The sequence below is a fragment of the Ictidomys tridecemlineatus genome, chromosome 6 (assembly GCF_052094955.1).
Source record: "Ictidomys tridecemlineatus isolate mIctTri1 chromosome 6, mIctTri1.hap1, whole genome shotgun sequence".
NCBI classification, from domain to species: domain Eukaryota; kingdom Metazoa; phylum Chordata; class Mammalia; order Rodentia; family Sciuridae; genus Ictidomys; species Ictidomys tridecemlineatus.
In genome coordinates this window covers 21,669,126-21,685,191 of record NC_135482.1, presented here as the reverse complement: position 1 = coordinate 21,685,191, position 16,066 = coordinate 21,669,126, and the positions used below count along the sequence as shown (strand labels likewise).

Here is a 16,066-nt window from a genome sequence, read left to right as displayed (position 1 = left end):
CACAGCAATGTGCTCTGTCCCTAAAAACACTAAGTATACTCATACCATTGTTCATCTTCATATTAAAGCTTATATATTTTTCCCATGTAACACAAAATATTTAGGTTAAAATGAAATCTAGAAAATATGTTTAAGAGTAAGTTGCTATTTTGTCCCTGGAAATTTAATCCATCTTAATAATTGAGTCACCCTCCTGATGCTGTCCTTTATGGCTAGCTGGTATTTTATTTAGCAAAGATAAAGTATTCTGGCTGTTTTACCAATTCAGATTTACCCAGTATTTGCAATAAGCTTAGTGTCTTTATCACCAGCTGGGGAAGAGGGAAGACTGTCAGGTGCTGTAATTAAAGGAGGTTTGATTCTTGAGTGGAGCTGCAGTGCACCTGAGAGGTTGTTAATGCAGGTGCATGTGTCTGGGTGCACACCAGCCGCCCCCCACACCTCCGTGTGAGATGCGCATGCTCACTTGAGTTTGGGATTAGAAGGCAGCAACTCTAAAACCAAATGGTTTCTACTCTCTCCCTGTGGATGTCACCTCTTAGTCTGTTGGAACTGGACTATAACTATTAAGCCTTTTCAGTACACAGAGTGGATCTAATCATTATACATTTAGTGTCTCCTCTTTTGCTAAGATACATCATCTTTCTTGCCCTTTAGGACCTGGAAGTAAAACAAAGTCAATGTTCAGACTTTCTACTGGAAGCAGAAGGTGATTTGAATGGGTTGGAAAAAGGAAAGCGGTGGTGCTGTCTGGGGCTGGTGTGTACTAGGTTCTTTTATTTGCTGGGGTGTTCTCTGAGTTTGTGGAATGGCTGGGAAATTAAAGCAACATTGAGATTGAGAGGCCAAGAAAAATAACAGCTACTTCTTATTAGATAACTACTGTTTGTAGGGCAGCTGCTAGATAACTTGTCTAACCTCACTTCATCTTTGCAGGAATTCAACTTACAAGGGGAAGAGAGGCTTAAAGAGCTTAAAAACTGAATTTCCTCTTAAGTGGCAGGAGAATTGTATGAAGAGAAATATTTTTGCACGGAGAGGAACAAAATAATTCATTTGTTGTGCTGGGTGGCCTCTGGACATTTCCTCCTTTCTCTTTCTCTTCTTCCTTCAACACCTGCCCTCCTCCTCCTTCACCCCTTTCTGCTCTTCCTCCACTTTACTTCATTTCTCCTTCTCCTTTGTTTTCTTTTCCCAAAGACAGAACAAAGTGAAGCCTCAGAGTTAAGCAGTGTTCCAGTCTTCTTCCACAGAATGGCCATCTCTGCCTCTTTTGCTATTGAGTTACTTTCCCTAGAGCTCCTAACATCATTATTTTGAAAGTTTAATGAAGGCCAAGGGTTCTGATTGGTGGTTCACATGCTGGGCAGCATACTTTTTTTATTACCTTAAAATGATAATGCAAGTGGCAAGAGATGGTGATCACATGTTGTCCTTACATGCTCAGAAGGTACCCTGCCCATCTACCTTTTGTCTGTTAATGAATGGCCAGAGTCAAAAGGGTTCAAGAAAGGATTGAGGAAAGCAGATCCTCAAAAAGACTTTTGTAGGTAGCCCAGGAAAACCTGTTTCTATAAAAATATTATGTTTCTCTATTAGGATATATAGTAAATTAAATTTCTTCAACTATACAACTGAAATATTTTTTTTTCTTCTGTTTGGTTCACATGTCTATTACAAAAATAAACATTCTTGATTGCCAAAGCGGGCTTGTTACTATGATGTCAGCTCAATGCAAATACGGACGTGAAGGGATTCAATTTCGCTCTCATGGCAATGTTTAATATACTTCAATTTGTGTCTCAGGGAAGGGGCTTGGCTATTTATCCTGGGTAAGCCAGGCTGCTGGGCTGCTCAGCCTCCCTTAGACTCCTGATGCTGTGGCCGACAGCCTGACGGGGCATCATTTGTTCCCAGGCATATCAGAGGACAGAAAATTGATTCAAATCTAAGCAGAGCAGTAGAATCTCAAAAGCTGTCACCGCCATTCACTGCGTATACCCTTTTCCTGGAGTGGGTACTCTGAAAATTCAGTCAACATCTCACTTGTGATAAATATCTTCCTTATAAAAATTTCAGACAGAACTACACAGGAAAGGGAGCCTGGTTTTTAGACACAAATAAGATTTCAAGATTTCTTTCTGTGCTTCTCTCTTTCTCTCTAACTTGGGTCTTAGGGCTCTTGAATATGCATGTGATCTCAGATCAGGGTTCATGAAAGACTTGATGCTTTGTACAAGGTCTCTTTGATTCTCACTGTCACCCTTTTTGAAACCAAACTCAAAATAATATAAGCAAGCAAGAATAAAATCATTCTGAAACAATCTGCCGGACCCAGTTCATCTCCACCACTTTGCTTTCTCTTACTGTGGAGGGCAGAAGAGTGACAGCCTCAGCTTTCAATCTGTGCTTTCAGCACCTGCCTCTGGGCTGTGATACCCGGGGAACCTCCGCTTACAGTCAGGGCTACAGCAGTATTTATTTTTCCTTAATTGGAACCCCACTGATACCCTGTGGGATTTCCCCCCTTGGCAAGGCAATATATCCATATAGACCTAGAGCACCGCCACCATAGTTGGTTGTAATATTATGGTCAGACGCATCAACATTGGGATCAAAATTAAACCAACACCTAGGCTGCTGAAGTTTCTCGACTGCCTTCTGATATTATTAGGAACTCAACATTTTTTTTTCTCAGTGTTTATCTTTGAAGGTAAAACAATGTCAGCACAATTTCAGATTCCATACACTGTCACCCTGACTCCTCTTGTTTTAGTTCTTCTTTGGCTTTGGGCAGTGTGAGAATCATAAAATTACTATTATCCATAGTGAACAAGGAAACAATGAACATAAGAAGTGTGGGCACACTATAGAGAAACGTTTTCCTATATCTCTATATTTTTGTCCTTTCTAGATGAACAAATATAATAAGAGGCCTTGAAACCTTTAACTTTATTAAAATTTAATGAATTAACAAGTAAATATCGTCTGTCTAAACTTTTGGGTGTCACAACAAAGTTCATTTCCTCGGACATCAGAGGGCCACTTCCTTGTCTATATTTATGGCTCCAGCATTTGCATTTGCTTTTTCTTTGTGCTATTTTTTATTTTTACCATTGAAGTTCATGAAGACTTAATCATTAGCCCTCTAATTTTCCAGAAAAAAAAATGTTGATTTATTGAACTGGCTGCAGAAAAGGAAGAAGAAGATCAATCTGACATTGTAGGTTAATAGTAGGGAACAAAACACATTCATAATTAGAAGAGAAAAGGACTTTCCTCATTCCTTCCAGTTTATAATAAAAAGCCCCTCGCCAAAGTGTCTTAGAAAATAATGCATTCAGACTGAGTCGAATTACCGCCTAGCAGATTCTATTTATCTGTAGCTTAGAAAGCAGCTGCGTTTTTGTAAAAAGCAATGAATGTGGCAGTCCTACTTAAAGGTAGAAGAAAAAGAACACCCCTTGTTTTGTAATAAGGGGATTTTCAATTTAAAAGAGAGAGCGAGCCTGTTGTGTGGAGTAGGGTTATTACATTCACTGTATTCTATCTCGCCCACCAGGAGGCTAATAATGAAGGGGCCAGGGAAGGAGGCCAATGCTACAAGGGTTATCTCACAACCTCAGATGCTGGGTAAGTCGAAGGAGACAGAATCGCTTCTGGATGACATTCAGAAGGCCGGAGCGATTGTTTGGGAGAGAAAAGCCTGCCCTATTCTTTCGAGGTAAATAGTTCATCTGTCAGCAGCATGATTCAGTATAAAAATGTGTTTATATAAAGATGTCTATAAAGTTTCCCTTTTTTAAAAAAAAAATCATTTTAGGTGCGTGCATATCCCCTGACCTGCCCATCTACTGGTCCAGTGATGAATTATTCGAAACCTGCTTAGACAAAGGCTGCCCTTGGAGCCCCAACACACCCCAAACCACGCTTTGAAGGATCTGCCAAGCTCACTTTTAATCATGAGAAAGAAATTACCCACATGGAGACAGCAGAAAATGAGAAAGTTGAGCTCGTGCTGCGAATAATTCCAGCGAGTGCCAAGGGGCTAGTTGAGGAATGACTTCATGAGGTGAATATCTTTAGCTTGTACTTAGGGTTTGGTTAGCGGATAATCGTTTTCTCTTTTAGGAGCATTGACTATCCTAAGTGTATTTCCTAACCAGTGCTCAGGGCATCTGTCAGGACATTGGTTGACAGATTTAATCCTGGTCTCGCCCTTGTTGTTATTTACGATGACTAATTTTACATTTGCAAATATGCAGAAATCAATTTAGGTGGAAAGTTCTCTCTGAGCCTGTGACGGTTCCCAGCTGTCTGTATTCGTGTGCATTGCTGTGAGTGTCTGTCCGGTGATCTCTGTCCCCGTGTGTGCCTGCCTGTGCCCTTGTTCTTGTCTTTTCTCTGTTGTGAACACAGGTTGGGAGAATTAGCCAACCGATGGGTACTCAAATGTGATCCAAAGTTTTTCATTTGAGTTTTGGAACAGAAAAAAAAAAAAAAAACAGGAATATATATCACTTCATGATTAATGGTCAATCTGAATTTTTAATTCATATGAAAGGAGAAAGAGGAGGAGATATGAATCAAATGACAGGACTGACCTTTTCCCTTTGGGACAAGCATGATTCAAATTAAACATCACTTTTGCTGTGAAATTAATTTGAAGTCCTTTTGTTTTTCTTTTCTTTCTTTTTTTTTTTTTTTGTGTGTGTGTGGCTGGTTTAACTCCTTGATGTCTGTTCTTTCAAAGAAGTTTCCTTCTATCCGTGCTTCACACCTGAGTTTATTCCCAGTAGCTCATGTCCTTCTTTTGTTTCATTTTTCTAAAGATCAGGACCAGAGTATTTTACTACTTCAAAAGCTTCATTACCCACAAGATAAGATCCTCCCTAAAAACATGCTATTTCTTTGCATCCCAAACTAATGTTCCAATAAAAAGAAGTAAGTAAATAAATAATAAAATCACTTTCTTGTTCTAAGGCTAATTTGGCCAGGGAGGCGGGAGTGGGAAAGCAAGGGTTCTTTGTGAACCACAGAGAAAGAATGCCACAAAACCCCCACGTTCTCTCCCGATTCTCTAGTTTCCCACATAACGGAGTCACAGGATCGCCATGCCAACCTTAAGCAGTTTTGGCTTTGAGCAGGCATGTGCCTGGGCTCTTTCAAACTACCCATTGGTCCTGGTCTAAAGGCCTCAGGCCCAGACTTGTAGAAAAGCCGCACTGTAGGAGAAAAGGCCTGACTGCTGTCCCATTAGTACACTTTCTTAACGCCACAGTTAAGCATCATCAGGACTGAGATGTGGTTGACTCTCTTTTTGGAGCTTGGTGGCTTGTGGGGAAAGAGAAAATACTAAAAGGATTAAGAAATGGGGTTGAGAACAACCAGGGTATTTTCAGAAGGACAATGGGAAGGCTTTTTAATACCACCTCTAAGGGAAGTAGAGGTGAGGTAGGGGAGGTGAGCCAGCTGGGCTTGTATAGGGGGGGTGGAGTGAACCAGCTGGGGGTAGCGGTAGAGGTGGGGCGAGGAGGTAAGAGGTGGAGGCAGATGAGCAGCTGTGTTTATTTTAATACATATCATTTAACCCTCACCTAAAAACAAATTGGAGAGGTTTGGGAGTGCATTAATCTGGACCCAATTAGCATGTCTTTCTCCTTCAAAAGTGCAACCTGAGATTAATGAATATAAACTAGAGTTTCAGATGCAGCGCTTAAATCATTTGCATGTTTCATGCATGATAATTGAATTTATGTATGCACTTCCTTTCATTTAACTATTTCCAGTCTCCTTGTGATTCACATAAACGAAGAGTCCATTATACTAACCTCTAGGTGGAAATAGCTTGCCTAGACTTTACTGCTAAAGAGAAAATCAAGTTCTTGTTTTTTTTTTTTTAATTTGAATTTCAGTAATACAATACATTTTTATAAAGCAGAGGGCAGTGTTTAATAGTCTGGTATGCTGTTCGGTAAATAGGCACCTCAGGTTTATTTTCGATAAAAAAACAGAAAAATCATGGAAACTTACAGCATTGAGTTTTCAGTGGTCCTGGAGTGGTCCTGGGTTCAGTGTGGCCACTTAAAATGCTTAATAATACCAAGAGCTACATCAATTTAATGCAGCATTAAAAAAATGTTCTTGGAGTTTGGACCTGAGCTATTTAGATTGCTGAGTGATATCAGTGCACATCATTGTTTCTGGTATAGTTAGATATTTGTTTCCATAGCTGGGGCTGGGGGATGGTGTCAGTCTCTATGAGAGGCTCTAGATGAGCAGTTCGTACTTATTGTCCCTTAGTATGTCCCTTAGGCTTGATTCTTTCTTTCCTTTTTGTTATTTAGTTGTAGGAGGCTTAATGCTTACATAGTGCAAGCAGGTACGAAGTCCCTCCTCCCCACCCACTCCCAAATGAAACATCTAAAAATGGGCAGTGGGTATATAAGACAGATTCCTGAGGGAGAAGTTGAAGCAAGAGGCTTGGAATAATTCCCCTGGTTTCAGTTTGTTTCGGTGATCTGTCTGTCTTCTGTCTTTCCTTATGTGTTTCCAAGTTCAATGTCAAAGTGATGAGCTTTTCTCCAGGAATTCTCCCCAGTGTCCTTTGTTTTTGGTGAATTCTATGGCTGAATGTTGCTGAGTGTCTCCTGGTCTTGTTTCCTGGTCCTTGTAGCTAAGAATGTCGTTGAAGGATAAAATCTTGTTAATTTGTGATGTCACAATTTAAGTGTGCTTCCTGTCACTTATGTGTAGTTTAAAATGTTCCTTAATGTAGCATGAAATGATTGGTTAGCTTTGAAATGGTTGTGAAGTCATGTGAAGAAAATAAGTTTTTGCATCCGACCAAGATAAATTCACTCTAGTGCTTTATGGCTTTTTATTCCTATGTGATAGTAATAAAGTCTCATGTAGGGATGGAAGCCATGAAATACATTGTGAAAAATCATCAACTAAGAAGGGGCCATCACTATAGAGAACGTTAGCCTGTGGAGCTGTGGACGTGATGGAGCGATGACCTAGTGTATAGCTCTGCGACATGCTTGGTGTTCCTGAGTTTCTTTATTCTTAGATTTTTGACGGCTGAGGAATCTAGGTGCCAAGAGTTGGTTCATCTTCGTCATCATTGATTAACATGCACATCCGGGATAGCGCATTTCTGTTTATCATGTTCTTCTCCGTTCTCTACTAATGAACATCCTCTAGGGGAGCTATGGTAACCCACCACTCTGGTAGGCAGCATTCAATCCTTCTATGCCTTTTTTTTTTCGTCAACTGTTGAGGTCTTACTTCTGAAACAGAGAAGAATTAAACAAGTCAGATTTACCTTCTTGGAAATGTGGTCCAGATTTCTCTACTCCCAAGCTCTAAAAAAAAAAAAAAAAAAAAAAACCCAAAAAAGGTATACGTTATATGGGTTAGGGCAACACCTCTTGAGTGCCATCAATCCACTGAGCTGTTTTGTGCTGCAGGGGGTGGGGTGGTGGAAGACTGATGACAGAGAAGGGAAGGCAGCCTTTGGAGTGAAGCTGGGTTCTAATTGCTCCAACTTCAGCTGTGTGACTTGGGGCAAGGGATTTAAACTGGGTGGGCCTCTTTCCTTATCTAGAAAATGGGGAGCAGCAATTCCCACTTTGTAAGGCTATTATGAGGATAAAATGCATGTAGTGCCTAACAAAGTATTTAACATTATATCTTTTTTTAAAGCTCATGAAATATTAGTTTTTCTTCCTTCCTTCCCTCTTTCTCCTCCTGTTCCCTTCTCTCTCCCTCCTGTACCCGCCCCTCCTTCAGATGTTAGTCTAAGACAACACCTTTGGATGTAAGCAGCACCTTGAGAAAGAAAAGACTTCTTCAAGAATGTCTTGTTCCACCTCCTTTTCATATGGGCCTTACATGCCCGGGTTGGATCAATAGTTTAATATATTTTTTTGTACTTGAACTGTTTAATATTTACTACTCACCTCTATTCATTTTGACTGTTTTCTGTATGTTTATTTTTGCTGGAACTGTTTTAATATTGAATATTGACAAGTACTTATTTTTACTGGCTTTCTGTATTTTTTCAATGGGACTCCTAATAAAAATTATTTGTTTCTCTTTTGCCTCTCCTTTTCCTCCATATAATGCGATGGGCTTTGAAAATGTCTACACTTCCCTAAATGGACAAATGGTACCTTTTCCTTAGAAACTACTCATTCATAGTGCCAAAAGAACCATGCCCCTCCTCCCCACATCTGATTTACATAACATGGGGAAATTGTTGTCCATTTAATTCTAACTTTGATGCTTATTTTAAATCTATAAAATTTAGAATTTGACTCTTGCTAAAATCTGTAAAATAATTATAGATAAGGAAAAGGACTTTGCAAGAACCCCAATACTGATAACTCCTTTAAATTACAGAATAATGTAAATATATTGCTGTCAAAAATAGAATATAGTGAAGGAAATCCATGATACCACACATGCCTCCAGAGTTCTTCTATTATAATCATATTCATCTTTTAAATCTGATATATTCCCATTTAAATCCTATATTTCCAGGCCTTTGTAATGCCCATGAAATTTAGGAGACATTCAAATATTTGAAAATAAATGAAAGGAAAAGAAGAGAGAACAAGGTTAGGAGGAGTGGGTGGAAGCAAGGAAAAACAATGAGAACAATTAAAAAGTAAAAAACCAGCCAGGCTCTATGTCACACATGTGTAATCCCAGCAATTAAGGAGGCTGAGGCAGGAGGATTGCAAATTCGAGGTCAGCTCAGCAACTTAGTGAGGCCCTATCTCAAAATAAATAAATAAAAAGGGCTAGGGATGTGGCTCAGTGGTTAAGCACCCCTGGATTCAATCCCTGGTATCAAAAAAAATAAAAAGTAAAAGACTGTATCATGATGGGAAATATATTTTAAGTTTAGGGAAGCAGAGCAAACACTCAAATACAGATAAAGAGCCACTTCAAGATTGAGATGAATTTAAGTTTGCAATATGATAGAGTACTAGGCCACTCAAGAATGTAATGTATGAATAGCATAGACAAATTACAAGTAGGTATCTCAGAGCAAGAAAAGTTCCCTAGAATCAGAGAAAAACCATCAGGAGTTAGAATGGCAGTCAAATTTCCTTAAGCAAGAGTCAAGGAATTCATGAAAAGCTCCATTGAGTGGTTCTAGGAAAATTTTCCAACACACAAAAGTATTCTACCCTGGAGAATATATTTACTTCTAAATATCTTTACAAGTACCATTAGAAGCAGATATTAGATTTTAATGGACACACTTAGATAAATTAATGAGTGCTGAGTCTCAGTGGGCTGCAATTAGCTATTGCCCACGTGGGACAGGATGAGTGCAAGCTCTCAGCATGCCAGTGATTTCAAGGACAACCATGTATGTACTCCTTTTCCCCTCCTATCCTCTTGTAAGGTTGTATTTAACCTCCAAGTCTTGCTGTAACTCTGAGGCAACTTGTGCAAAACCTGCTGTCATCAAGAAGGGCTTGGCACCTCCCAACAGGACTGGCCTTGGTAGGGTTATGGGCTGGCCATAAATGTCACAGAGTATTCCTATGTAAATACTCCAGTGGAGGTTACCTGTGTTGGCCATTGGAGCACAACACTATGGTGAACAGTGGGACCCAAGCATCAGGAGTGCATTGCCTGCCTTATCAGATGTTTCTCTTTGTCAGAGATTTTACCACCAACGAGGTGTTTGTCACTGGAGGATAACATCGATGGGATCAGAGTTTGGGAAAACCACACATTGTCTAACACATTCAAATCCCAAATTGTGCCATAAGTTTGTGAGGCCTCCTAGGAAGAAAAATTAGAGTTCAAGAGTCTCTCATTCTCTGGGTGGTACCATACACTGTGACTCCATAGTTCAAATAGCATAATCTGATGTTTTTAGTCACCATTTGGGTCTCACCAACTAGACACATACTCTGAGCTATCGGCATGGGTGGGAATGGGTCCTGCTGTCCCCAACTCTCTCTTGCCTGCCTTTATCACCAAAGTCACCTGCATGTACATGTGAGGCATAACTGAGATGGAGATTCAACCAGTATTTCTGGATCAAAGTGGGCCTACGTATGAGAGCAGAACCAAGAATCTGGGTGCACCAAATAACATGAACATTGGTTATGAGCTTCAGATTTTCCACTTCTAAACCAATTATTGAAATCAAATATTTCAAGGACAGCTGTTCCAGAGAGGGATGCCACAGATCCTGTTCATACAGGCTAGACTTGGAATCAAAATTCTGATGGCTGAAGGGTGCAGTGGGATAGGATTTGAGAACATCTCTCAACATTCCACCAAATGGCCCTTCTCACAGCCTTTCATAAATGAGACTACTAGACCTATGACAATCCAGAGATGAAGGTCAATGATGCCAGTCCTCCTCACCTTTCCCTTCACCTTCAGCCCTTATCACAAAGAATGCAAAATAAATTGATTGGCTTAAGGTGATAATATTGGTGCTCATGGTTCATTGTTTGATTCCTTTAGCTATTTTCTCTTTCCTGTCACAACAAAACAAAGCAAAACAAAAAAACTTTTTTTTGTAAAGAGATAGAAATATTGTGGGAGTATTTTTTTTTTTAGCAGAGAATACATAAGCAACTTACTGGTAGTCCAAAAATGAGGTGACACACAAAGTTTCAACAAATCTCGAAGACTGAATTGCCTACCTAAGTTCAAAGCCCTCATAGGGATCCACAAAGTCCATGTGGCCTGACTTCACTCCATCTTTCTGACCTCATCGCCTGCTACTCTCCCCCAGCTCATCCTCCAGCCGCACTGGAGGTTATTCTGGGAACAAACCAAACATTCTGTTTTAGAGACTTTGAAATTGTTCTTCCCTTTTCCTAGAATCTTCCTGAATAACTACCCCTTGGCCTCCTCGCTCCCAGCTCCCTGCTCAAAAATCTCTTATTGGAGAGATCTGCCCTAACCATCTTCTATAGAATTACTTCTCTTCCTCCTCCAGACTCTGGTTTTGCTCCATGAAGAGCACTTTTTGCAATCTGATATGCTACAAATTTACCTACTTTTGATTTTCTTACCTCATTCAGACATAAGCTCTAGGAGGCCAGGGGATGAATCTGCCTCTTTTTGATTGCCTCATTTCCAAAGCCTGGAATTGTGTCTGCCCAGGATAGATCTTCAAATGTTGGTCGAATGAAGTCAGTACATATGGGCCACTTCCTGGCATTCATGTATAGATGCTGACATTACATATTTCCATAACAAAGAATCACTTCTATTTCCCACCCCAGGAGTTAACCGTGTATTCGCCATTATTTTCTTCTTAGACACACATAACTTTGCTTTTATAATTTCCTCTTTCCTAAATAATACTTCAATCTTCTCCCATCAACTTTAATCCCACCTCTCCTTTTGGTGTGTGGTTCTGGGAATTGAACCCAGGGATTCACACATACTAAGCAAGCACTGTATCATGGAGACAGGGTCTCACTAAGTTGCCTGGGCGGGCCTCAAACTTAAGAGGTGAGCATGAGAAAGTTTTGACTTTTTTTTTTAAATCAGTTTTATGCTGATTACTAAAAAGTTAGCCAGATTATCTTACTGTCTCCACTCTTTTGCTTTATTCCTTTTGGGAGTGTCTGTCAAATTTTTACTTAACTTTTTCAGTTTTCATCTCAATTTCTAAAATAAAGAACTTATTTTAGACATGGAAGAAAGCCATTCATTATAGTTTCTAATGCCTCTATTCTACATATGTGGAAATGTCATGTGCAGCTATTCTGATGGAGACTAGCAGCCTTGCAGGGAGGGATTCGGAACTTCTGATTCTCCAGCAGCACCTGAAATATATGGAGTCAGCCCAAAGGAGTCAGAGTAACCGTGCCACCCCTAAACTATCATGCCCACCTGTTTCTTATTGAAATGAATGTCAAAATGTTCACAAAAGCACCTCTTGTTGTGGCGAGATTAGATATGTTTATGTGTAGGATGTAACTTTCAAGTTGTACTCCCTATTCTGCTTACTGTGTTAACTTGTTCTAGAGGCCTCTAGAACAAGGATGAACAATTGGAAAGGATGAAACAGTTGGTAGTTTAAATGGGGCACCATGTTCTGATAAAAAAAAAACACATTAGCATGTGAATCGATATCTTTCCCTGGGTGCCTACGATACATGCAGAAGATCTGAAATTCCAAATTATTTATGGAGATTGCAGTGTTATTTACCAATAGGCATTAATATCTCTAAAGAAAATGTAAGTGCTCAGGTAAAACAAACGAATGACTCAAATTGACAGGAGACCTCCAAAAGGAACTAAAACGAATGAACTTAATAACTGCTTACTATGGTTGTATAGAGGTGTATGTGTCATTTAAAGTTATTTTAAATTCAAGAGAAGAAAGGCATGAGGCTCACCTGAAAGAAACCTGGATTTGCACAAATACCACATATGATTTTTGCGAATTTTATTTTTCACCTCACACATTTCTTAGTTATGGCTTGTTCTTATCCCGATTACAGAAAACAATTTCAGCACATCATTGCTTGGTTTTTATCAAGGCCAAGAGCTTCAAGCCAGTTGGATTCCCAACATCTTCTGCAGTCATAGCCTCTTGAGTCTAGAAAATAGCTTTCTTTTAAGAGGCCTCACCACCTCTCCATGTCCATAATCTTCCCCCTCAATATGCTTAGGAACTAAGCAAAAGTAATCCACCCGTAACTATTAGGAACCATGTGGTTTACATACATTATTTTGATGAATCTCAACAATCTCACTAGGAGGTTAATATCCTTTTTTTGTTTGTTTAATAAAAGAATTGGAAACTGAGGCTCTGAGAGCTTATGTGGGACTGATTGAGCGCCTTTTGATTTATTCTCTTCCTACCTTTGATGTCAGTCTTCAAACCCCAGGTTCACGTGGGAGGGCCAGTTATGAAGTGATCATCTAAGCGCTCCAACCCTACCTCTGTGTCTTGTTTAGGGTGGTACAAAAGGATCCCTTCTCTCCCAACTTCCCAGAGTTTTGAGATCAGAATCTTGTGGCCCTCCACCAACTGTCCACCTCCCTGCCCCTTCTTTGTGTTCTCCTGTGGATAAACTTGCTCAGGAAAGGAAGACTCTGGAAGTCCCTCAACTTCCCTGCTCCCTTTGCCTCTGTCGATGTTTTTTCATACTTCTAACTAAAGATCAGGAGGGTGCTAGAAAAGGCAGAGGGTAGTGTCCTATCAGAGCAAAATGTCCTCCGAGTCTGTGAGCAGTAAGTTTGTTGCCTCCCACGAGGGCAACAAAGTGTCAAGGGTCACTGAGTCCCTGTGGGGAACAGTTTCAGAGTGTCCCTATCTTCCTGTGTAGACAATGCAGTTGAGGAGGGCCTCTATCCTAATTCTATCAGGGTTTGTGACATCAATAATACAGGGGAATAAAGAAGAAAGTATTTCAAGGAGACTCAACCACCTTTTTGCAATTCATGGGAACTTTGGATGACAGAATACAGAGGGGGATGTGCAATGGCATCTGGTGGACAGGACAATGGCATGAAAGACACAGGGCCTAACTTGGCCCCTGGCCAGATGTGTGGCCATGAGAAAGTCACTTGCTTCCAGGAAGCCCAAGTTACTCCTTTGTATTCCAACGATAATTCCCATCCTTCCCATTTTGGATTGTTTGAGGTTAACTCAAGACATTCTTAAAGAGAAATGTTCTGATAAACTCCAGTAGCACAAAGGAAATAGAAATTATGCAGGATTATTAGGTTGCAGATTGAAAACAAACAGGCAAGGGACTGACATTTCACTTGAAGTTGGGGTGAAGGTTTAAGTTCATTCACTGATTCACGTGCCCATTCCCCCTCTGTAGGGGATGGAGATATTATCAAGAGGCAGGGTCCCCAACAGGGACTAATGAAATGGTGTGGGGGCACAGACTGAGTGAGGGGTAACAGTGGAATAAGCAACGTGAAACTGGATATGAAAAGGGGTTTCTCCCTCCGGCTCAGGAGGCTAAGGCAGGAGGATCACAAGTTCAAAGCCAGCCTCAGAATTTAGCAAGGCTCTAAGCAACTTAGCAAGACCTTGTCTCAAAATAAAAATAAAAATAAGAAAGGCGGGGGCTGTGGCTCAGTGGTGAAGCACCTCTGGGTTCAGTTCCTGGTGCCCCCTTCACAAAAGAGGCTCCTTTGGATATCTGAGAAGACCTCCTGGAGGAGTACATTTAACCCTGGTCTCAGAGGTGGAATGCCCCAGCTTCCTCACTTCCAATAAGCTAGAATGCACAGAACTGATGTTCTCCCACTCCCCAATGCCTTAAAGAAGGATCCAGGGTAGTTCCTTCCACTGATTTACAGGTGTGGAAATAAAATGAAAGGGTATTCTTCAGCTGAGGGTGATAACTTTTGCACAAAATATGTTCCATTCTGATCTTTGTTGGTTAGCTGAGTAAAGCTCAGTATTTACCCTGCCTTGAGGGAATAAAAATATATTTCCTGTTGCTACATGTGCAATCCCAGGGATTCTCTCTAAAAGCAAGGGATAGGTTGATCCCAAGGCTGCCCAGCTACTGACCTAGACCTCAGCTACTTTCTTAGATAAATCTCTCCCTTACCTCATGTACTTTCACAGTGGGGAATAATAAAACCACAGTCTTTTCTTTCTTTCTTTCTTTCTTTCTTTCTTTCTTTCTTTCGTTCTTTCTTTCTTTCTCTCTTTCTCTCTCTCTCTTTCTTTCTTTCTTTTTCTTTCTTTCTTTCTTTCTTTTTTTGTTGTGTGTGGGACTAGGGATTGAACCTATGGCCCCACACATGCTAGGCAAGTGCTCTACCTCTGAGTTACATTCTCAGCCACAGCAATGTATTTCTTATGGGACTGTCGTAAGGATTAAATGAAGTAAGACCTAAAATAGCACCTGGAACATAATGTATGCTATACCCCTAAGCTAATATTATGATCATAACAATAATCTCCATTTTTTACCTCCTCCTTGCTCTCAGTTCACTCCAACTTTCCTTATAACCCATGACACATATCTGTAAATAGCTCTTGCTAAGATCAACAATAACCTCCATGTAGCCAAGCCTAATGAACTATTTAAATCCTCATTTTACTTATCCTCTTCTTTGTCATTCTGGCCTCTGCAACACAATGGTGTTGTGGTTTTTTTCTGTGTCTGTCTGGCTACCATTCTATTTCTTTTGCAGGCTCTTCTGCTTTTTGCCCAGATATCTTATCTGAAGTTACTCAAGATTCTTGGTCTTTTCCTGAGGACTCAGGAGGTCCTCTTTTCTCCCTAGAAAATCTCCTCTCCAGGCCTGTGGCTTCAAGAACTTCTTCTTTGGTCTCTCACCTGGATTTCAAATCCATATAGATAACTGCCTTCTAGGCATTGCCACTGGAGTGTTATAAAGGTATATTGCTTGCAATGTGTGAAAACGAATTAGCTATGTTCTGCCCTAAACCTGAGCTTCCTACATAGCTTCCTGTCTCGGCATGTTATAGCATTTGCATAAGGTAACATTCAGGAATAATCTTTGATATACTTCTTGGTCCATTTCTGGTCTAGTTCCAAGCTGTGGTGATGTTTTTCTCGGACGTATCCATGAAGCCCCTCTACTTCTCTGTCCCACTGCTACTACCCCAGGTGAATGTGGCAGAATTACTACAACAACCTACAAGTCCAAGAGGTTCTGCCTCTTCTCTGTGTCCCCAGCCTCACAGTGCAGCCATACATAGGCTCTTCAAATTCAATTCCCAGGTGCCTACTTCCTCTCTTTCTTGAGACACATGAGAGGTTTTCTAACACTGTCGAAATAAAACCCCATGTCCCCACCATGGCCTGCACTCCCATTAGTGTCTCTCGGTTCCTCAAACATGTTTGTGCATTTCCACCTCTTACACTCATGGCTGACTCCGTCTGGAAGCTTTTCTGAACCCACACTTCACCTCCCTCCATCTAGTAAACATCTATTCCAATTTCAGACTCTCCTCTTTCCATAATGCAACTCCCTACCTCTCCAGTCCCGTCTGGTTCATTTGCTATGTGTTCCCACCCAAGTACACTTCTTTCAGGGCATTTGACTGGCTTTCTAA

The 16,066-nt window shown here is 40.5% G+C and overlaps 1 long non-coding RNA gene across 4 annotated transcripts in view; it reads left to right on the top strand.

Annotated features, from left to right (window-relative positions):
- Positions 1 to 8,100, top strand: part of LOC110597857 (uncharacterized) — a 95,617-nt gene extending 87,517 nt beyond the window's left edge. For all 4 annotated transcript variants that reach the window (XR_013440378.1, XR_013440379.1, XR_013440377.1 and 1 more), the window contains 3 exons: positions 3,563 to 3,724; positions 3,824 to 4,072; positions 7,795 to 8,100. This is a non-coding gene — a long non-coding RNA (uncharacterized LOC110597857). The remainder of the gene's footprint in view (positions 1 to 3,562; positions 3,725 to 3,823; positions 4,073 to 7,794) is intronic.
- The last annotated feature ends 7,966 nt before the right edge of the window (positions 8,101 to 16,066 follow it).